This window comes from Suricata suricatta, chromosome 3, assembly GCF_006229205.1.
Source record: "Suricata suricatta isolate VVHF042 chromosome 3, meerkat_22Aug2017_6uvM2_HiC, whole genome shotgun sequence".
Lineage (NCBI taxonomy): Eukaryota > Metazoa > Chordata > Mammalia > Carnivora > Herpestidae > Suricata > Suricata suricatta.
Window position 1 is genome coordinate 36,830,907 of NC_043702.1, and position 23,435 is coordinate 36,854,341.

Consider the following 23,435-nt stretch of genomic DNA (forward strand, 5'->3'; position numbering starts at 1 on the left):
GCTGCTCCTTCTGTCGCGCCACCCCGGTTCGGGATTCCGGCTGCCCAGCAGTTATCTATGGAGTGGGTTTCTGTCTCCACACGCAGCCAAGCGTTCTATGCCTCTTCCCCAGAGACAGTTCTATGAGCGCGTTCCGACTCTGTCTCTTCCCTTTGTCTCCCGGGCGCCGCGCACTTGCCCCACGTTGGGCTGGGGACCTTCCCTCCCCTGCCTGTCCCGGGCTGGCCCGTCCTCGGATCTCCCCCGTTCGCCCCCACTCACTCAGGTATCCTTGAGGTTCTGTTCCCTCTGGAGTTCGTATTTTCTCCTTCCGCTCTCTCAGTTGAACGTAATATCCCTCTCAGTTCGAAAAACGGTGCGGAGGGAGTTTACAGAGCTCCCTTCTTCTCCGCCATTTTTATTTATTGATTTTTTGATCCAGAAAACTTATTAAGTCCAATTGTTTATCTAGAAATCTTTTGTTTTTCCATATAGGACATTTTATTATCTACAAATGAGAATTTTGTTTTTTCCTTTTTGTTTCATGCCATTTCTTTCTCCTTTTTCTCCCATTTGCTTCTTTTTCAGGTGTGTGTGTGTGTGTGTGTATTTTTCCTCCAAGTCTTTATTTATTTACTTATTTATTAAATATTTATTTATTTTGAGAGAGCATGCATGCATAAGTGGGGTAGGAGAAAATAGAGAGGGAGAGAGAGAATCCCAAGAAGGCTCTACACTTCAGTGGAGAGCCCAATGCAAACTCAATCCAATGAACCTCGAGATCATGACCTAAGCAGAAGCTAAAGGTTGGACCCTTAACTGACTGAATGACCCAGGCATCCAAAGTTTTTATTTAAATTTCAGTTAGTTAACATACAGTGTAATACTAGTTTCAGGTGTAGAATTTAGTGAACAACACTTCTATACACAGCACCTGGTACTCATCACAAGTGCCCACCTTAATCCCCATCATCTATTTAGCCAATCCCTCCTCCACCTCCTCTCTAGTAACCACCTGTTTGTTCTCTATGGTTAAGAGTCTGTCTCTTGGTTTTCCTCTCTTCCCACCCCGCGCCATGTTCACTTGTTTTATTTCTTAAATTCGACATGTGAGTGAAATCCTATGGTACCTGTCTTTCTCTGACTGACTTATTTTGCTTTGCATGATGTTCCGTAGTTCCAACCATGATGTTGCAAAGGTCTTTTTTTTTTTTTTTTAAATCTTACCACACTGGCTAAGATCTCTGGTTCAAAATTAAATAGTCGTGATAGTAAATATTTTTGTCATAAAAGAATATAATAAAAGTTGTGGTACTGGATGTCCTTGTTCTTGATCTTACTAGGAATGTGTTCAACATTTTGGCATTAATTATAGCATATGTATATATCTCTAAACAATATACTATTATACATATAACATGATGTTACATCAATATTTTATTTCTGAAAAAAACCCTAAATAACTTATCTTTTTATGCATTGACAGGTTTGTGGTTATTGTTCAAGATTTTTGCATCTATGTTCATGGATGAAATTGATCTGGAATTTTTGTGTGTGTGCTGGATTTCATATCAAGATATTTTAACTTCATAAAATAAGCTAAGGAGTTTTATTTCTATTCCCTGGAAATAGTTGTCTCAGGATGAAATTATTCTAAGTCAGCATTATCCTTCTTGGTTTTTTTTCTGCTTTATCAATTGTTGAGGTAATTATGATACTCTTTCACTAAGATTGGATTTTTTCGCTTAATTGTTGAGTTTAATGTGTTTTACTTATATAGTGAGTATTGAACATGTGGCTCTACTCTTAGCTTGTTATATTGTGTTTTTTATTTATTCCACTTGAATATTTGCTTAAATATGCCTGTAAAAATTTGGGGGGCACAGTGCTTTTCTTTATGAAACAGCTCTTATATTGCTTTAATTTCTTTAAAGGATATAGATAATTCTGTTTTCTTCCTTTTTTCTTGAGTCAATTTTATAATTTACATTTTTCTAGGAATTCATCTACTTCATGTAAGTTTTCAAGTCTATGGTATAAAGTTACTTATATGAAAAAACTAATAAATATTTGAGGGTGTCTTATGCACTATTAAATGTACTGTACTTTTGTGTTCTAGAGTCTATTTCAAGTTTTCTAACAGCCTTTTTGAGATATAGTTAATAGACAATAAATAGCAAGTACAAAAGTATATGATTTGATAAATTTTTTTCAATTTTATGTTTTAACATTTGCCAAGATCCCAGGAGACCATCACCACAATCAAGATAGTGAATATTGTCCATTATCCCCCAAAAGTTTTCTCCTGTTCCTTTGTACTCCACTAATAATTTATGAGATTATTTCTAAACTGGCTAGTGATAGCAGACGCTACTCCTTTGTGAGTTCCAGGCATTCTTTCCTTTCCATGCCTTCAGCTGTTCTTTATCTGGCCTCAGGTGGTTTCTTCACACGCATGCGCTGATGTCCTAGGTTCTCTCTCTGTGAAGCTCTATCTCAACTCAGACACTCTGTCCTGCAAACCCTAGTTTGTTTTTTTTTTTAATCTCCCTGGACTCTCAGCTCCGTATTCTTGAAGAATCAACTTCTCAGCACCTTGGGGAATCTGCGGGGCTCCACCTTGACTCCCCCTCCCTCCGCCTGGAAACTCTAAAAATAGTAAGTTGGGGTTATCACAAGACTCTGATTTCTGGTGTTCGTCATCTCTGTTCTGTCTCTTAGAGACCACTGCTCTTTGTTCTCTGATGTCCAGTCTCTTGAAAACTATTTTTTCACATATTTTGTGTGTTGGGTTTTTTTTTTTTTTTTTTTGCTTGTTTTAGGAAGGTAAGTTATTTAGGGTTTTTTTCAGAAATAAAATATTGATGTAACATCATGTTATATGTATAATAGTATGTTGTTTAGAGATATATACATATGCAGGAACATATTCTCTGTTACTCCATCTTGGCCAAAAGTGGATCATAATATCCTTTCATATTTTTTGTAACTACTGCATCTTGTTTCCTTTTTCAGTTATTTCTCTTCTTTTTCTCCTTGGTTAAACTTGCCACAGGTTTGTCTTGCCAGAGGTCTTATATATGTATATTTTCAATTTCATTCACTTCAATTCTTATTTTCATTTTTTCCCACTTCTTCATTCTGTTTTGTCTAGCTTAGATTATAAAGTTTATTTATTTATTGAGAGACTGAGACACAGCATGAGCGGGGGAGGAGCAGAGAGAGAGGAGGTCACCGGCTGTCACCACAGAGCCCTAGGCGGGGTTGGACTGGGGAACCGCGGGGCTGGAACTCACGAACTGCGAGATCCTGACCTGAGCCAAAGTCGAACACTTAACTGACTGGGCCAACCAGGCGCCTCTGTCTAACTGAGATTATAATATCAGGTCCTTGGGGCTTTTTTGTTGTTTTTTGTTTTGTAAGCCCTTAAGACGATAAAGTCACAACTCAGTAACACTTCAGCTGCATCTCAAAGTTTGTTTTACATGGATTTCATTGTTCAATTCTAAAGAATTTTATAATTCTATCATAATTTTTTCTTAGAGTCAGGAAATTTTAGAATTTTGTTTTTGTTTCTGTTTTTTGTGTGTGTATTTGTTTATTTTTTAGAGACAGCGAGAGGCAGACTGAGAGCGAGGGAGAGGCAGAGAGAGAGGGAGACCCAGAATCCGAAGCAGGCTCCAGGCTCTGAGCTGTCAGCACAGAGCCCCACGCAGGGCTTGAAGGAACAAACCCTGATATCATGACCTGAGCCAAAGTGTTTAATAAATTTTTCCTTTCTTATTATTAATTTCTAACTTAACTGCATTGTAGTCAGAGAAGTTTATCTTTGAGATATAGTTGATAGACAATATGCTGTACATAAGTGCATAATTTAAAGGGTGCTTGTGTGGTGCAGATCTGCCCATAGGTTTGTAAGGATGCAGGTCCCATCTGGCCCTCACCACTGGGCCGTCCCAACCTTCCGGGAGCCTGTCCGGAGCCTGACCTCCACGGTGGAGATGCGCCGGGCGGCCCTGGGGGGGGGGGGGGGGGCGTTCCCCGTGGGCCACAGGTCCGATCCAGCCTTGCCCTTTACTTAAAGGGGAAGATGCTGGCTTCTCCTGAAAGGGCGTGCATTAAGGAGGGACAACTCCTGCGACACCCAATCGGGGGAGGACGGCAGATACCTTTGACCTCTCTAGAGGCGGGCCTAGTCACGCCCCGCGTAAGGCGTCCTGGGCCCACTCTGATTGGTCAGTGCTCGGGATGCTGTGACTGGCTCCCACAACTGCCAGTATTGATGGGGGGTAGGGATTGGATCGCTATATTTCCTGCAACTCCCCCTCCCAAAGATATAAAAGGCCCTGCCCTGCCTTTGTTCGGGGCTCTCTCCATGTGGCCAGCTGGTCGACTGGAGACTGTGAGCCTGAGCTTAAGCTTGTAATAAAGGCCTTTTGCATTTGCAGGTGTGACTCAGTCTCCCTAGCAGTCTCTGGTGCTTGTTTTGGGGCTTGTTTTGGGGCGTTTTGGGGTGATTTTACAAACTTGGGCACAACAGGTTCAAGCCCCACATCAGGCTCTGCACTGGTAATCTCTCTCCCTATCTCTCTGCCCTTCTCCCACTCACGTGTGTCTGCTTTCTGTCTCTTAAAATAAATAAATAAATAAACTTTATTAAATAATAAAAAATAAAGTGTATAATTTGGCAAGTGTGTAGCATATGTAAAAATCCATGACACCATTACCACAATCTACATAATTAGGTTATCCATCACTAGAAGATTCCTGATATTCATAGTCTCTTTGGTCAGGCTTCAAATAGATCAGGCTGAATAACAATTTTTTCTTATAAAACTTTGTTTTATTGAATTGCAAAATTCTGTTAAAGATTTTTAGTCAAGTTGTTTCCATTAAAGGGGTGCCTGGCTGGCTCAGTCAGAAGAGCATGTGACTCTTGATCTCGGGGTTGTGGTTGAGCCCCACGTTGGGTGTGAAGATTGCTGAAAATAATAAAAATAAAAAATGTTTCCATTACCAAGTACTGATATTTTTTAAATTGCCGCACATGCACAAAAACAAAGGGTCCACAAAACACTCTCCTTTCCTTCTGAAGGTTTTACGGTGCCTCGTATCGTCAAACCTGTTACCAGTAAACTGAAATGCCCAATTGAGACAAACAGTTCTAAGACCATTCTTCCACCACTGATCAAGACTGGAGTGGCAAATACTATTCATTTAGCCTTCTGGGTAGAGTTGGTGACCTTGCCAGCTTCAGCAGCCTTCTTGTCCAGCTTTTTGATGACACCCACAACAACCCTCTGTCTCATGTCACAAGCAGCAAAATGACCCTGAGGAGAATTATCAGAAAAGCTTTTAACACACATAACACACATATTAATCATGGCAGAATCACCAGATTTCAAGATTTGGGGGGCTATCTTCCAGCTGGTTCACAGAATTACAGTTAATTTTCTCCTTCAGCTCAGCAAACTTGCAAGCAATGTGAGCTGTGTGACCGTCCACAACAGGTGCACATCTCACATTGATTTGCCTTGGCGGGATAATCACTTGAGCCATGAGCCATGAAGCCAGCTGCCTCCTTTGGTTGGTCATTTTTGCTGTCAGCCATGCTGCTGCAACAAACGTTTTTGACAGGCACATTCTTGACATTGAAGTCCACTGTTGTCCCCAGAAACTTCACTCAAAGCTTTACAGTGCATTTCAACAGACTTTACTTCAGTGGTAGCACTGACTGGAGCAAAGATGCCTACCTGCTGGGTCTGAGCACACTAGTCTCTGAGTACTTCACCAGGTCAAGGGCTGGTTTCACATAAATGACTGCTAGGTTAATGTTGTCGGCAAGTAACAGAAAATCTGACTTAAAATCTGTAAAACGGTAGGGAAATTGTACTATCTTATTTAACAAATTTTACTATCTTATTTACTATCCTAGAGGAAGGGTGTCTCTAGCTAGGCTTACTGAATTCAGCAGCTCAGTGATATCACCAAGCCCTCAGGTTTTTTACCCTTCCACCTTCAATATATCCTGCCATCTTTTAGGATAGCTGCCTTCCTAGTTACAAGATGGCTGCCCCTTATCCCAAATCAGATGCAGACATAAACAAGATGCAGACGTAAATGAGTGCACCTCATTCTCGTGTGCCCTTTGTTGTTGTTGTTTTTTTTAAGTTTATTTATTTTGAGAGAGACTGAGATGGGATGGGAAGGAGGAGAATGAGAGAGAATCCCAAACAGGCTCAGCACTGCCAGAGCAGAGCCCCATGCAGGGCCAAACCACAAAGCCATGAGATCATGACCTGAGCCAAAACCAAGAGTTGGAGGCTTAACCAACTGAGCCACCTAGGCACCCCTCTTGTGTCCCCTTTTAAAAGTGAGGGCTTCCTGTATGTCCCCAGCATTCTTCCCCCCTCACTTCATCATAGCCAGAATTTTGTCATACACTCTTGTCATATACCAATCTAGGATAAATATCACACACACACACACCCCTTGCTTCACAGAGCTGGAACTGGACTGGACTTCCTGACACATACAGCTGAGTGCAAGAGAAAGGACAGTTCACAAGAAAAAAAGGAATGGATTAGAGGTAGCAGCTAAGGGTGGCTGTTCCATGAAACTATCTAGAACACACAATAAAAAGAGCCATTTAAAAAAACAATAAATTCCATACTTACCTGGCAGGGAAGATACAATGGTCATGAAGGTGGTTTTCCCAGGGAGAGGCTTATCCATTGAACCCCGGATATGTTGACTCCTGTGATTTCCCTAAATGTAGGGAATTCGGCTGTATAATTTGTGGCTGTGGGACACTGCGTTCTCACTCTCCCCTATAAACAACAACAAAATAAATTCCAATCTTTAGAGACACTTGTGTGTCTCCGGAGAGGGGACTTATGAGACCATGTCATACCATACAATGGAACCATATAATAGCTTATCTTCTTAGATTAAGGAGCAGATGCAGGGAGCAAAGGCTTGTATTCCCCTATAAGTTTATAGCATATGAACTAATCTTGAAGCCAGGCCCAGAATGTTCCTTTGTGATAGATTTAAGAGAAATGATTAATCCAATCATTTCTCAACTATCAGTAAGTACATCCTCTATCAAAAGAGAACTGAGATTGGTCATTCATTTGTTTTACTGAAATTAAAATTCTCTTCTAAAATTAATACTCTTTATTAAGTTTATAGATAACAAAAATTGCATTTCATTCTATTAGCTACCTCTAGATTTTCATCACAAATTAAGGGACATAAACCTTTTGCTTCCTTTGCAACATTTTTTGTACAGGCCTATGAACAGAAGATGCTGAATAATATTACAGTTGCAAACTAATTAATTTTCCCAGGAAACCTCTGGAACTATCTCCCTCTCTAGCAACCACTGAAGAGAATATTCCAGGATTAAACATTTCTATAAAGGCAATATATATTTTTATGCTTTTGCCTGTAATTACCTGCCACAGGATAAAGTGGTTTCCATGGTAAACTGGGAGGATCAGTTCAGCAGATGATTATCTTGGCTTTGTTCCTAAGATTCAGGTTTCAAAAGGCTACTAACATAGGTGGAAAGATAATTGGGACTGGTACAAAAGTAGCAGAGATGAATGTTGGGTGCTGTTACATTTAATGTGTATGATGGTACTGTGCTAAGTCTTTGTACATGCAGCAATCATTTAATCTTCCCACGACCCCACTGAGTTGGTGCTATATTATCCTAGTTTTACAGATGAAGAAAATAGCATATGAAAATGTCCAGTAACTTATCCAAAAGCATACTACTAGAAAGTGATACTGTCAAGTCTGTCTGAGTCAAGAGTTCATACTGTAATCACTGCCATGAGAGACCAAATGGTAGACAGGTCTACCTGGACTTAAATATTTTCAATACAGTCCCTTACTACAGTACTTGATCTAGATCTTCCTTTTTAAACAATTTTAAAATATGCAACCAATCACTAATATCCTATACCTCTTTAATTCTAGAGCTCTGATTCTCATAGTGTGGTCTCCAAACCAGTAGCATCAGGCATCACCTGTGAACGTGTTAGAAATGCAAATGTTCAGTCCCCAGGGGAGATCTACTGAGGGAGAATCTCTGGAATGGGCACAGAATCTCTAACAACCTTTCCAGAGGTTTCTGATGCATACCCAAGCTGAAGGAGCACTGTTCTAGGAAGAATGGATACATGTTGGTTAAGCTTCCTTTCTCCTGCAGAGGATTACATAAACTCATAGGTCAGGGGTGACTGAGATCCATGCTCAGTTTTTCTCTCTACTCCTGCTTTGTTCCACTGTGTCTTGACTGAGCTCTTTAGCTGACAGATTATTGTGTCTTAAAGTCTCATAGTCCTCATTGCTATGCTTACTGCTGGGGGTTCACAGACTTGCAGAGAGCTGTTGCTACATTTTCTTCTTATTTTATGGGGCTTTCTACTTTTCACTTGTTATCTCCATTTCCTCCTTTTGTCTATTTTTCTTTGCAGATTTTTCCTGAGCATACTGTGCTCTGCATGACATACTGTCCTTACCTACCTCCTTTTCCTCTCACAGCAGGATGGACTATTAATTACTCTTCAGGAAACTATGGTTTTGGCACAAGAGTACTGGCTTCTTGGTGGTTCCAAAAGGAAGACACTTCTATTTGTAAGCAATTCCCTCAAAATATCTGTATACTTTCTCTTTCCTGAGAAGAATCATTGGATTTCTCACTAAACTGAAAATGTTTTGAGGACAGGACTTCTGCTGAAAAAGAATAGTCCTCCAAGGCAATCACCTCCTTAAAAAAATTTTTTTAATGTTTATTTATGAGGGAGAGAGAGAGAGAGAGCACTGGGGAGGGTCAGAGAAAGGGAGACACAGAATCCGATGCAGGCTCCAGGCTCTGAGTTGTCAGCACAGAGCCTGATGCGGGGCTTGAACCCAAGAGCTGTGATATCATGACCTTAGCTGAAGTTGGATACTCAATCCACTGAGCCACCGAGGTGCCCCTACAATTACCTCCTTTAAAAAAAATTGTGGTAAAATACATAATATAAAATTTACCATTTTAACTTTTTTTTTAGTGTGCAGTTCAGTGGTACTCAGCACCTTCCTATTGTTGTGCAACCATCATAACCATCCATCTCCAGAACTCTTTATCTTGCAAAATTGAAACTCAGTACTCACTAAAAAGTAACTCCTTACTCTTCCCTCCCTTCAGCTCCTGGCAACTACCATTCAACTGTCTGTCTCTATGAATGTAACTACTCTAGGTACCGCATACAAATGGCATCATAGAGCATTTATCTTTTCGTGACTGGGTTATTTCACTTCATGTTTTCAAGTTTCACCTATGCTGTAGCATGTGTCAGAATTTCCTTCCTTTTTAAGTCTATATAATATTCAATACTTGGGCTGTTTCTGCCTTTTGGCTGCGGTGAACAATGCCGCTATGAACATGGGTGTACACATATCTGAGGACCATCACCCACTTAAACATATCAGCACTATTAACCCATAACTGCTTCCTAGATTTAGGATAGAGATGTATATGTGAAGGAGGAGGAGTAACAGGTCGGCCTGTAGGAGCATATTTAGGGCCTCTGAGACATGCTGGCATCTAACACAATGGAATGCTCTAGAGCCGACTTGACTACAAATATATTTCAGTTTTCTCGTTCCTGTCTCTCAGCCAGCACCCACCAACAATCATTTTCATTTTGTTACTTAGACTTTTGTTCTCGTTTCCTTCTGTTCAGACTTAGAGTCTCTGGTTTTTGTCTTAGTTCCCGTTTTTATTCTCCTCACTCTGATTTTGTTGACTAAACTTTGGCAACTTGTCATCTCCTCAGTTTCTGACCTCAATCTTGTGACTACATTTTGGATTATTTTCACTGACAGTTTGAAGAGACCCATCTCACCACCAGTTATGAGAAACAGGGAGGATCCATCATCCTCCACTCCTCTAGGCATCAGTGTACGTCAGGAGAACGGGAGTGGGAGCTATTGGATTACACTGAACGGACCTGGGCACCAGCATATACCCAGGGCATGTGACCCACCCACAAGACACTCACTGGAAAAGAAATGACAGGTTGAAAATCAGGCTAACCCCTCCCGACATTTTCTCCTGGCTCTGTTTCTCTCAAAGAACCAAATGAGTATTGTCATGCAGATACTCTCAGTGGCGAGTTTCTAGAGCCTTTATAATGTGACTCATTGGAGTCAGGGTTTTGAAACAGAGCTGGGGACTTTTCAGTGTGCCCATCTTAGCGTTAGCCTCTGCAACATCCAGCAAATGAGCCTGAAATCTTCTCATGTGTTTCATTTCTTAGGGGCTTTGAAGCAGGGCTTTAGCAGCAGGCAATTGTCCAGAAGAAAGGCCTGGCGACACTGGACAGCAGGTGTATGTTTGCAGTAGGCCCTGTAGTAGCAGAGGAAATAAAGGGTCACATGGCTTTAGGAAGAGCCACTGAACATGCTGAACAGCTGCGTCAGACCATAGGTGTGACAGGAGTTCAAAATCAACTGTCCACAGAAACTTCTCTGCCTTCACTGAAATGTGCTTTTCTCGGAGGAATTCGTAGACCCTCAAAACAAAAACAAAACAAAACCAATCCCACCATAGTTCTGCTGGCTGTAAGTGCACTAATTTCTCCTTTTAAGAACTTCCTACCTTCTTTTATTAAGTCAGGTTTTCTGAATGTCATTTTTGTGCCATAAATCATGTTACCCTCTTTGACAGATAGAAAAATGATGGTCTTTTTGTTCAATAAACTGTTAGTCTTTTCTTTTTCTTTTCCTTCTGGTACCAGAAAATCCTCTTTAACTTTACTGGGGGCAAGTACTAGTTTTTCTAAATAGCCAAGCTATTATAGGAATAATAGCTTTTTTTTTTTTTTTTTTTTTTTTTTTAGTGCCTGTTACGTACCAAGCAACTTAAACTGGTCTTTTTACGTTATGCTATTAGTGGAGAAAAGTTCATTTTGGAGTTGGAACTCCTTGGAAACTCACTCTGCTTTTTACCAAGTCATAAGTAATTCAACATTAAAAAGTTAATTAATCAATGGAAACAAGATGTCTACAATTCGTTTTAGATATGTCAATTTGCTTCTTCCATCATCCCCCTTTTACTGAGATAGTGCCTCAAATAGACTTTTGTCCCTCAAATCTCAAATATGATAGAAACCTGCTAACTCTGTTTTTAGCATTAAAACAGTTTAAATCTAATTTGTTTTTGCTTAGTGGCCTAGCACCAGGGTTAGAAAAGAAATATGTTGATAATTTTATAGATGAGACAATCATATGATAATAAAGGCAAATGTAGAATGTTATGTACACTTGGCTTTCTGTACCCCTCTATAAATGTCCTAACATATGCATAACTATTACTTTGGTCTATAGCCCTTGAAGAGGAAACTAAAGATTCTTAAAAATTAACAAAATTCCCCCAAACAAACAAAAATTAACAAAATTTATTTTGCTTTAAAGTTTTTAGAGATATTTTCTGTATCTCTATATATTTGAATATGCTTAATAAAATGTATTAGTTATTTTAAATGGATTTATTAATAAAGAGTCATAAATACTATATCAGACAATGTCACAATATTTCATATGTATCTACAGTAACAGAATTCTAGTTAAATTGACATTTAGTTAAAGTTTGCATTACACTAAAAGCCCAAGTTTTCTGCTTTCTCACCATTAATCACATTCCTTGACTGATGTCTGATGAGTCTGGAAAATCAGAAAATCCATGTTGGCTAATGTTAACATTCATAGATACAGAATTTGAATGTAGAATATTGAATAGTCCAGGGGTAAGCAAACAATGGATAACAGGTCAAATGTGGTCTGCTGTCTATTTTCAGAAATAATGTTTTATTGGAACACAACCACACTTGTTTACCTATTGTCTACAGTGCCTTTCATATCACAACAGCAGAGCTGAGTGGTTGTAACAGACACCTTCTGCTTCACAAAGCTGAAATACTTATTATCTTGTCCTTTACAGAAAGTTTGCTAACTCCTCATTTAGTTCAATCTTCCCAATGTGTAGTTAAGGACATATTTTCAGATCCTTTGATAATATTTTCATAGATCTTAATAAACATCATGCTTTGCTTAAATATATGAACATGTTCTTTAGCCAGAACTCACTATCTTTTCCTACATGTCTTACCATTCTCAAAACAAGTACATATTTGTCTCACATATTGTTGTATTCTTTTTTAACAGAAAGTCTTTTGTGATACATAATTTTCTGAATCAATATATTATCCTCACAATTTTTCAAAAACTTTTTCAAATATTAAGAGTTGTTTTACAATAAAAAGTCTACCTTGGCTATTAGTCTTTACAATGAAAATATGCTTAAGTGTCACAGATTTTGCATTTCATAGTAAAAAGGCCCAAAGGTAGTTAAAACCTTTAATTAAAGTATAGGGTATTACAAGCATACCTCAGAAACCTATTGAGAGTTCAGTTCCAGACCACCACAATGATTCCAATGTTGCACTTAAGCAAGTCAAATGAAATTTTTGGCTTCCCAGTGCATATAAAAGTTATGTTAACACCATAGTGTGGTATATTAAGTGTGCAATAGCACTACATCTAAAATATGTATATAACCTAATTTTAAAATATTGCTGAAAAATGTTAAGTATTATCTGAGCTTTCAGCAAGTCATAATGGTTTTGCTGGTGGAGGTCTTGCCCTGATGTTGATGGCTGCTGACTGATCAGGGTGGTAGTTGCTGAAGGTTGGGTGGCTGTGGAAGTTTCTTAAAAAATGAACTTTATCACATTAATGGACTCTTCCTTTCATGTACAATTTCTCCACAGCATGTGACACTATTGAATAGCATTTTACCCACTCTTCAAATTTTATCATGAGATTGCAGCAACTCAGGCACATCTTCAGGCTCCACTTCTAATTCTAGTTCTCTTGCTATTTCTACCACATCAGCAGTAAGTTCCTCTACTGAAGTCTTGAACTCCCCAATGTCGTCCATAAGGGATGGAATCAACTTCTCCCAAATTACTGTGAATGCTGATATTTTGACTTGTTCCCTTGAATCATGAATATTCTTAATGGCATCTAGAATGGTGCATCCTTTCCAGGAGGTTTTCAATTTACTTTGCCCAGATCCATCAGAGAAATCACTTTCTGTGGCAGATATAGCTTATGAAATGTATTTCCTTGACTCGTGGGCTGCAGAATGGATGTGTTAGCAGGCATGAAAACAACATTAATCTTATTGTACATCTCTAACAGAGCTCTTGGGAGACCAGGTGCATTGTCAATGAGCAGTAATATTTTGAAAGGAATCTTTTTTTCTGAGCAGTAGATTGCAACAGTGGGCTTAAAATATTCAATAAGCCATGTTGTAAACAAATGCACTGTCATCCAGGCCTTTTTGTTCCATTTATAGAGCACAGGAAGAGTAGATCTGATGTAATTCTTAAAGACCTTCAGATTTTCAAACTGTTCAGTGAGCATTGGCTTCAACTTAAAGTCACCAGTTGCATTAGCCTCTAACAAAAGAGTTAGTCTGTCCTTTGAGGATTTAAAGTCAGGCATTGACTTCTACTATATAGCTATGAAAGTCCCAGATGGTATCTTCTTCCTATAGAATGCTCTTTGGTTACATTGAAAACCTGTTGTTTAGTGTAGCCATCTTTTTTTACTTTTAATTTTTTTAAACATTTATTTATTTTTGAGAGACAGAGAGACAGATCATAAGCAGGGGAGGGGCAGAGAAAGAGGGACACACAGAATTAGAGCTGTCAGCACAGAGCCCGACATGGGGTGGGGCTTGAACCCATGAACTGTGAGATCATGGGCCAAAGTCAGATGCTCAACCAACTGAGCCACCCAGGTGCCCCTAGTATAGCCACCTTGATCAATTATCTTAGCTAGATCTTCTGGATAATTTGTAGTGTCTACATCAGCTCCTGCTATTTCACCTTGCATTTTTATGTATTAGAGACGGCTTTTCCCTAAAACCTCGTGAAGTAAACTCTGCTAGCTTCAAAACTTGTTGATCAGTTTCCTCACCTCTCTCAGACTTCATAGAATTGAAGAGAGTTAGGGCCTTTTTCTAGATTAGGGTTTGGCTTATCGGAAGATGTGGCTGGTTTGATCTTTTGTCCAGACGACTAAAACTTTGTCCATATCAGCAGTAAGTCTATTTTGCTTTCTTATCGTTTGTGTGTTCAATGGAGTAGTACTTTTAATTTCCTACAAGAACGTTTCCTTAGGGTTCACAATTTGGCTAACCAGCACAAGGCTTAGCTTTTAGCCTAGCTCAGCTTTAGACATGTCTTCTTTACTAAGCTTAATCATTTCTAGCTTTTGACTTAAAGTGAAAGACAAAAGACATGTGACTCTTCCTTTCACTTGAACACTTAAAGGCCATTATAGGGTTATTAACAGGCCTAATTTCAGTATTGTTTTGTCTGAGGAAATAAGAAGACCTGAGGAGAAATGGACAGGAATGAAGAAATGGACAGGAATGACTGGTTGGTAAAGCAGTCAGAACAGGCACATTTATCAGATAGGTTCACCATCTGATATGGGTGTCATTTGTGACGCCCCAAAACAATTACAATAGTAACATCAAAGATCACTAATCACAGATCACTATAACAAATATAGTAATAATAGTAATAATAATAATAATAATAAAGTTTGAAATACTGCGAGAATTACCAAAATGTGACACAGAGACATGAAGTGAGCAAATGTTTGGAAAAATGGTGCTGACACAGATTCTGTATCTCCCTCTCTTTCTGCCCCTTCCCCACTCATGCAGTTTCTCTCTGTCTCAATAATAAATAAACATACAAATTAGAAAAAAAGAAAAGCTAGAATCCTTTGGAGGAAAATAGACATACACGCAGAAAACTGGTATAAGGAAGATCCCAAATAATGATTACATTAATCTTCTTTCCCATTAGAGTTACCTGAATTTCAGTATTCATTAACCAACATATTAATATGCCATCTAAAGTTTCTTAAACTGTACTGCCATTAAAGCAAATTTCTATTGCGCACTTCACCCTGAAGAGAATCCTCTGGCTTTATCTACATTTTTAAAATACAAGACTACTTGGGGGGCAGGAAGGTGGGTTTCCAGCTTTATTGAAATATAATGGACCCATAATATTTTGTAAATTTATGGTATATGGTGTGTTGATTTGAGAGAAATACTGCTTTTATAAAACATATAGCATCACTAGGTAATATAATAATGCTTAAGCTGTTGCTGTAGAAAAGACCACCAAATGCTGAATAGAAGTGAGGCATGATTTTATTTACGGCCTGGCCAAACCTGATCTCCTGATCTTAAGGAGAAAGGTGCAGAGAATGGCCCCAAACAAAAGGGTCAGTGAGATTATACAGACAGAATACATCATTATTTAGTTAACCAATTACATTCACAGCATTCCTTGGTAGTCAATTATATTGTAATACACAGATGTTAGTTTTGGGGGGAATCTATCATTTTAAAGTTTTTTGTCCCTTGAAAATGACCATAGTTAGACACCTAAGATACCTCGAGGCAGTGACTAGGTGACTTTCACCTGTTGACCTTGCCTTTGAGCGGGTCTTAGTAAAAGGGGTGGGGGAGAGTCTTGCAAACTAAGTTATCTATCTAGCAGGCAGGCTTCTTATAGAAGCAAGTTGAGGTGGTTAGTCATTAAGCCAAACTTATATACAGTAAGCTCTCTGATATCTGATAAATTGGCCTATAACAAAGCAAGCTCTTGTTTTCTGTAGTAATTTTCAGGATCATGATTTTATTTATTTTAGACAATAATTGGTGGGGAAAAACAATTTTTAAAATGGTATTTTGCTTTATTGAATAGAAATCCAGTTATTTTACCCTTGACTCCTATTTTTTCATCCTGTCCCCTCTCCTTATTTCTTTAAATAAAACATTTCATGCTAAAATGTAAAAAAATTTTTTTAAATGTTTATTTTTGAGAGAGACAGAGCAAGAGTGGGGGAGGGTCAGAGAGAGAGGGAAACAGGATCTGAAGCAGGATCCAGGCTCTAAGCTGTCAGCGCAGAGCCCACGCGGGGCTCAAACTCATGAACTGTGAGATCATGATGTGAGCCAAAGTTGGATGCTTAACCGACTGAGCCACCCATGTGCCCCTAAATCATTTAATTCCAGAAGTCTTTATCCTTTTCTTATAAATTCCCATTACTTTCTTATATTATTCCCAAGAAATGTTAAATATGAGATTCAATAATTTAAACATTTGACAGTTTTAAGGTTAAAACATACTAGGTTATTCAGGAAATGAACATAGTGCTTTATATTCAAAAGATTTTCTTTTTTCTTGTGAATGAATCTTAAAATTCTCTCTAAAGAAAACCAATATAACACAAAATATTAATTTTTTTTGCTTGATTTTAATAGTGAAAGACAGCACAAATGAAATTAAAAATCTGGATTGCAAGGCTGAGGTTATATTGTCTTTCATTTTGCAGCAATGGAGAATGAAGTAGTGAAAGAAAGGTAATCAGGTTGAAAATCCTTATTTTGTTTTTGATGATCTACTCTCTGTTTCCTTGGAAACCGAGCTGGCAGTCACAGAATTGCTGGCATTATGTGTTTTTTCTTTTTAAGCTTTGAAGCATCCAAGGGAAGGCAAGATTTTTATGGGTATAATCTGTAGAATCTGGCTTATTTTCAAACAAATTAAGGTACTAGGTACATATAAAGTACTAGGAGGTAAAATTAACAGGTTTGAGAGAGGGCTTTAAACCAACTGAGTGGGATAAATTTTAGTTTCTAAGAGCCAATCTATTATATATTTGGATTTTGTTTTGTTTGTTAAGAAAAAGAGGGGGCGCCTGGGTGGCTCAGTCAGTTAAGCATCGGGCCTCGGCTCAGGTCATGATCTCATGGTTGGTGGATTTAAGCCCCGGGTTGGGCTTTGTGCTAACAGCTCAGAGCCTAGAGCCTTCTTCAGATTCTGTGTCTCCCTTTCTCTCTGACCCTCTCCTGCTCACACTGTCTCTCTCGTTCTCTCAAAATATAAATAAAAGATATTAAAAAAAATTTTTTTTAAAAGACAGAGAGGAAATAGGCCTTATTTAAAAAAAAAAAACCCTATAGTGTGAGCACAGTACATTGAAACTAGTATGGTTTAGTGAAATTAATTTTAGAAAACAACTAGATTCCTACACCAGAGAGCATGATTCCGTCTTCCTGTATACAAACACTGGGGAATATGAGAGTCATTACTATGTGTTCAGGCAACAGTTTTTGCTTCCAAAAAATAAAAAACTAAAGTGAGCTTAAATAAACCTAAAATGTTTTCTGAAAAACTGATATATTAGTAAATTTACTAAATATTTCAGTTGAGGGGGGACTGTCAAATGATTATAATATAACCTTTTCCTTTATGAAAACTTGCATTAACTTAGGTTTTAAAAAACTTAATTCAATTAAAATATCATAAACTTTCAGAAATCGTTTGTCAAATATCTTCATTTTACATATGAAAAAAACTGAGGTCCAAGGAGATGGAGATATCTGCCCTAAATCATACCTAGTGGCAGAACTAGAAGTGCTAGAACTGAGATTTCTTGATTACCAGTGTTCTTTAGTGCTTTGTTAGCAATAAAGTTCATTGAGGTTTCATTCTGCAAACATTTTAAGTTTACACAATTCTTAGGAACTCTTCTATTGTTTGAAAACAAGATATATGCAGCATAAGAAATAAAAATGCTTTATGAACAAGTATACAAATGAAAGAACCAACAAATATGGCTTTAATAGCCACATTTAAGTTCTGAGTGAACTATGAAGCTGTATGTTTTTCAGAAAGTGTCAGAAGTAAACATCATCAGAATGATCAAAAAGCCTCTTGTTACTTTGAATTGTGGGAAGCTCACCTTCTTTATTCTTCCAATCGCAACATCTATCTATTAACTAAATCACTCAGTAATTTAAGGAGCACTCGACTCTTTGAACCCCTATTATATTACATATATAAACTGTTTTTCTCTGAAATCCCTTTCCTCCTAAACAGTTAAATACTTCCTCTCTTGGGCTCCAGTACCCCTTGTTCATACCTCGATTCGAACACTCAGCATACTATGGTGCAGTTATGTTATGTACCTACCTTAGATTCCTTGACATCAGTGACTCATTTATCTCCTATAAATCAGACTCAGTGGTTTCATTTCTCTTTTTCCTAATCTTTGTTATGGAGCTTGGCACATAGTAGTCAATTAAATGTCTTATTATTACATACTATCTATTTTTGGTTTTCCCTTGATGAGAGAAGTACAGGAAAGCAAGAGATCTATGTTAGCTGAGAAGACCAGGAAAACTGGAGAGTAAGAGTGGAAGACTGTTGACTAGGTCCTCACTATTGATCACCTCTTGCTGAATGCCAAGTTCATCTCTTAAAATAGTAATTCCCAAGTAGTTTCACTTTCTTTGACCATTAACCCATGCTTCAATCCCTCATTCCCAAACAATGGGTTTTATTCCTACATAAAGATTAAGATGATCCAGTGAACTTTTTCTCATCTTAATCTTCTCCATCTCAATATTTTCTTTCTTCTCAGGTTTCTGAAAAAGATATATTTCTCCTCCTCCTCTTCATTTAAGATTGTTCTTTACTAGCTCCTATTTATCTATTTAAAAATGTATTTTGGTGGCCTAAAAAAACGTTTAGTGAAACTACTACTTAAACTATGTTCATATATTCATGAAAAGGAGGGTAGAATTGGCTATATTTACAGCTTCTATTTTATTATACTTATTTATTTCTTAAAATACTGTAATCTGCCTTTTCTCCTCACTACTCAAGTGAAATAACATTCTTTTTATTAAAATTTTTAAAAATTGTTTATTTAGAGAGACAGAGCATGAGTGGGGGAGGAGTAGAGAGAGAGAGAGAGAAACACAAAATCTGAAGCAGGCTCCAGGCTCGGAGCTGTCAGTACAGAACCCGACGCGGGGCTTGAACTCAACCCATGAGATCATGACCTGAGCTGAAATCGGATGCTTAACCAACTGAGCCATCCAGGTGCCATTATTATTATTATTGTTATTGTTATTATTATTTTGGAGAGAGTGTGCGCAAAACGGGGAGAGATGTTTAGGGGGTGAGAGAGAGAATCTTAAGCAGGCTCCACACTCAATGCAGAGGGCTCAGTCCTATGGCCTTGGGATCATGACTTGAGCCAAAATCAAGAGTCAAAGGTTCAACAAACTGAGCCACACAGGTGCCCCTGAAATAAATCCTTTAAGTGACTTTTCCTTTATGATTTAAAATTTGTACAAGAAGTGCTAGATAATATTATCCCCAAAATTAATTTATTTTTTAAATGTTGTTTATTTATTTTTGAGAGAGGCAGAGGGAGAGAGAGGGGTAGAACCTCAAGCCCCTCCAATGTGGGGCCTGAATGTACCAACTATGAGCTCATGACCTGAGCTAAAATCAAGAGTCAGCTGCTCAACTGACTGAGCCACCCAGCAGCCCCTCTCAAAAAACTAACTTAAAAGAAACTTGTCACCTATATCCTTTATCTGTTCTCATTCTAAACACACAGAACTTCTAGATATTTTTACTTCATTAGTGAATGATACAGAAAGAAATGAAAATCTTTAAGTTCCTTAGAGACGAATCCATAACAATATGGAATCTCTGTAGCTCATAGTGATAACTGACTAGGATTGAAAATAAAAAAATAGCATCCCAGACCACATAATTTGTGGAGGTGATTCCAATTATTCATACTGCTTTCATTATGCAGAAACTAAAAAACAAACAAGCAAACAAAACCAAGAATCTAATGTAAGTGGGTCCAGCCACAGGAAAATATCTCAACAACCTAGGAGAGATACATAGTATATACAAGTATACAATTCATGCTAAGGATTAGTTTACAAACCAAAATTACAAAGCAGTTGAGAAAATCTGACATCATGAGAGAAGCATGGATAGCATCATGAGAGATACATATGGGAGAAATAACAGGAATTCTAGATAACACATAAATGATCTTTAGAATGAAGATGTTTAAAATATTTTGAGAGTTTAAAAAAATTTTTAATGGTTGATTTTTATTTATTTTCTTTGAGAGAGAGAGAGACATACAGAGTGAGCAGTGGAGGGGCAGAGAGAGAGGGAGACAGAATCCCAAGCAGGCTCCACACCATCAGCAAAGAGTCTGATGCAGGGCTCAAACCCACAAACTGTAAGATCATGACCTGAGCTGAAATCAAGAGTGGAGCATTTAACCAACTGAGTCATACAGGAGCTCCAAAGAGATTTTTTAAAGTACCAATGAACTCCATAAGGTAAGAGTAGAATGTTATGAGAGAAAAAGGATAGATACATTTGAATAAGAAAAGAGAAATTTTAGACATAAAAAACATAGTCATTGAAATAGGACACTTCTCAACATATAGGATAAATAATAAACATTTAAGACCATGAATTGGGTGAATTAGATTACATGGGATCCAGAATGAGAGGCTAAATGAGTAGGAGAAAACCCAATGGAAAATGGTATTAAGACAGCAGAGGAAATGTTTTTTTCTTTTTTTTTTTTAATATTTTTTATTTATTTTTGAGAGACAGATGGAGACAGTGCTAGCAGGGGAGGGTCAGAGAGAGAGGGAGATACAGGATCTGAAGCAGGCTCCAGGCTCTGAGCTAGCTGTCAGCACAGAGCCCGATGCAGGGCTCGAACCCATGAATGTGAGATCATGACCTGAGCTGAAGCCGGACGCTTAACCGACTGAGCCACCCAGGTGCCCCTGGAGGAAATGTTTTAAGGAAGTGGCAGAAAGATCAAGTTTGACTGAAAAGTGTCATTTGGATTTGGTAATTTGGCCAATGGCTGCCTTTGCAAGAGCAGTTTCCTTGGAGTGAAAGTGACGGAGACAAAGATTATAGTGTGTTGAGGCATGGATGAGAGGTGAGGAATTGGAGATACACCTTAGGAACCTCGACTGAAATAAGAAGGAAGAGCTGCAGGTGATAGTTGCAGAGAGGATTATTCTTTTTTGAAATAAGTAAGATTTAAGCATATTAATATGTGTTGAAGGAGGGACGATAGACTGCAATTGATTGACAGAGACTGTAACTTGATAGAATTTCCCTCCCCCCCAAAAAAAGGAGGGGATGGAACTAAAACACAACTAAAGGGATTTGGTATTGATGTCCTCTAAGGAACAGTAAAGTACCATAATAGTGCTTACTTATTGCCAGGTATTATTCCAAGCATTTTAGATATATTAACTGAACTGGATGGAGATGAACTTGAGAATGAAAAATGAATGTTTATCTGAAAATCAAAATAATCTTTATGAATATGAAGATAAAATTGTGTACTAACACTTTTTAAAAGAGAAGGAAGGAGAGATGGTGAAAGGAGCTTAAAAAGTGGTGGTTTGATGAATAGGAGAGGAAGTTGACCAGAAATATAGAAGTATTTCTGAACAGTAATTCAAATGATTATGTCATTTTCTCCTGTAGTGCTCAAGTATACTAGTGTCAGAGCTCAGAGACAGACCATAATGACCCATACTTGGAAGTCTGTAAGCAGTCTAGGGTGGCGAGACAAAGAGTTCAGGACGCTGACAGCACTGGCAGAGGACCGTTAATCGAGGCTCACTGGGGTTAGGTTAGATATGAGAGGAAGTGAAGCCAGGAGGGGGATAATGATGGATAGGAAAAAATAAAGTTAAAAAGTGGAAACAGGGGCGCCTGGGTGGCTCAGTCAGTTAAGCATCTGGCTTTGGCTCTCATGGTTCGTTGGTTCTAGCCTTGCGTTGGGTCTGCTGACTGCTAGCTCAGAGCCTGGAGTCTGCTTTGGATTCTGTGTCTCCCTCTCTCTGACCCTCCCCTGCTCACGCTGTCTCTCTCTCTCAAAAAATAAATGAAATACATTAAAAACATTAAGAAAAAAGTGGAAACAAAGATTACAAACATAAAAAGTCCATTGACTCTCTGTCCGACTCCTTTCTGAGGCAGCAGGTTGCCCAACTCATGAAGGCCACCAGAAGAGTAAGCTCTGTTGTCTTCAAGTTCAGGGTGTTCTCCATGTAGCAGTATAGTCCACTGACCAGCATTACTGGCATCACCTAGGAGCTTGTTAGAAATGCAGAATCTTGGTGCCCTTGGGGGGAATCAGTTGGTTAAGTGTGTGACTTCAGCTCAGGTCATCGTCTCACAGTCCATGAGTTGGAGTCCCCCATCAGGCTCTGCCCTGTCAGCACAGGGTCCTCTTTCTCATGGTCTCTGCCTCTCCCCCATTCACTCTGGATTTCAAAAGTCAACATAAAAAAAAAAAAAAAAGAATCTTAAGCCCCACTCCAGAAATACTGAACCAGAATCTCCCAGTGATTCATATCACATTAAATTTAAGAGGCACTGGAGTAGAAAGAGTGTAGATTCACCCTTGGTTTATACGTGCCCATCATGATATGCTAGGAGAAACAAAGGACAGGCGTTCTGTGATGCTCTTGAGCTCCCAGGCTCATTTATTTATGACCTATTTTGTGTATAACTTAAATCGTTTTCCAAATGATTTGTCATCTTATACACTAACGCCTCCCGAATTCCATCCCATAAAACTGAAAGGAAGTGAAATGAAATTTAGTGTCAAAATTAATTCTAGGGAAAATTAGCAATTAACTGCGCGCGCGTATGCATCTGCTCTTGGGCCGGCTTTAAAGACTGATACTGTCTTATAACATTCCAGTGTTCTGAAGCCGCTCTTGATGATTATGTATGGTTTCTGAACTGCTGTTTACCCCCTTCTTTGAGCAAAACCTAAACCGAAATTCTTCCAAATGAAGTGTCACTTGAGAGACTGAGTGGCTCGAGCGGAATTGTCTCCTCACATTAATGTGGAACCAATTCCGAAGAGGCGAAGATTCTGGGGAGCAAGACAGGACAGCGTCAAACTGGTCGCGGTGGTGTTGGTTGGAAGCGGCAGCGTTAATGGACATTGTAATATCGTTTTCTAAAGACTAGCAATGCTTTTTGTGATTTAGGCTTTCATCTTACACCAAGAACCGAATCTTGTCGACCTGCTGGTGATTTTTTTATGTGCTGGTGCTTTTAAGTGCTGTTACCCATTGGGCCAAAGGCGTTCGGTCAAAGAGGAGGAAAAAACATTTGTGGCTTTTTCCCCCCCTTCTCAAGCTAAGTTGGTCCTGAGAGCGGTGAATGTGCTCTACCAGCACTGGGAGGACCGAAATTGCGGAGGCCTGAGGCATTTCCAAAGTGAACGGGGTTTTTAAACTGCACAGGGCTAGAGCGTTTTGCGACGTGACAGCTGATGGCCCCCTGCCCCCGCCGTGTCGGCTGCCCACCAGTAAGCGCCTCGCCGTCTCACAACACACCCATCCCAGCCCTTCCACTCTGCGCCTCCTCTTCATTCCCTCAGCCAACCTCTCATAGCCTTTCCCGCCCCCT

General features: G+C 38.8%; 1 non-coding gene and 1 pseudogene across 1 annotated transcript; one reads left to right on the forward strand and one right to left on the reverse strand.

The window, feature by feature from the left end:
• Positions 1-5,192: 5,192 nt before the first annotated feature.
• LOC115286963 lies at positions 5,193-22,966 on the reverse strand (annotated as a pseudogene).
• LOC115288878 lies at positions 6,649-6,812 on the forward strand. Its single transcript, XR_003907263.1, has one exon. It is a non-coding gene; the product is annotated as a U1 spliceosomal RNA (small nuclear RNA).
• Positions 22,967-23,435: the final 469 nt, after the last annotated feature.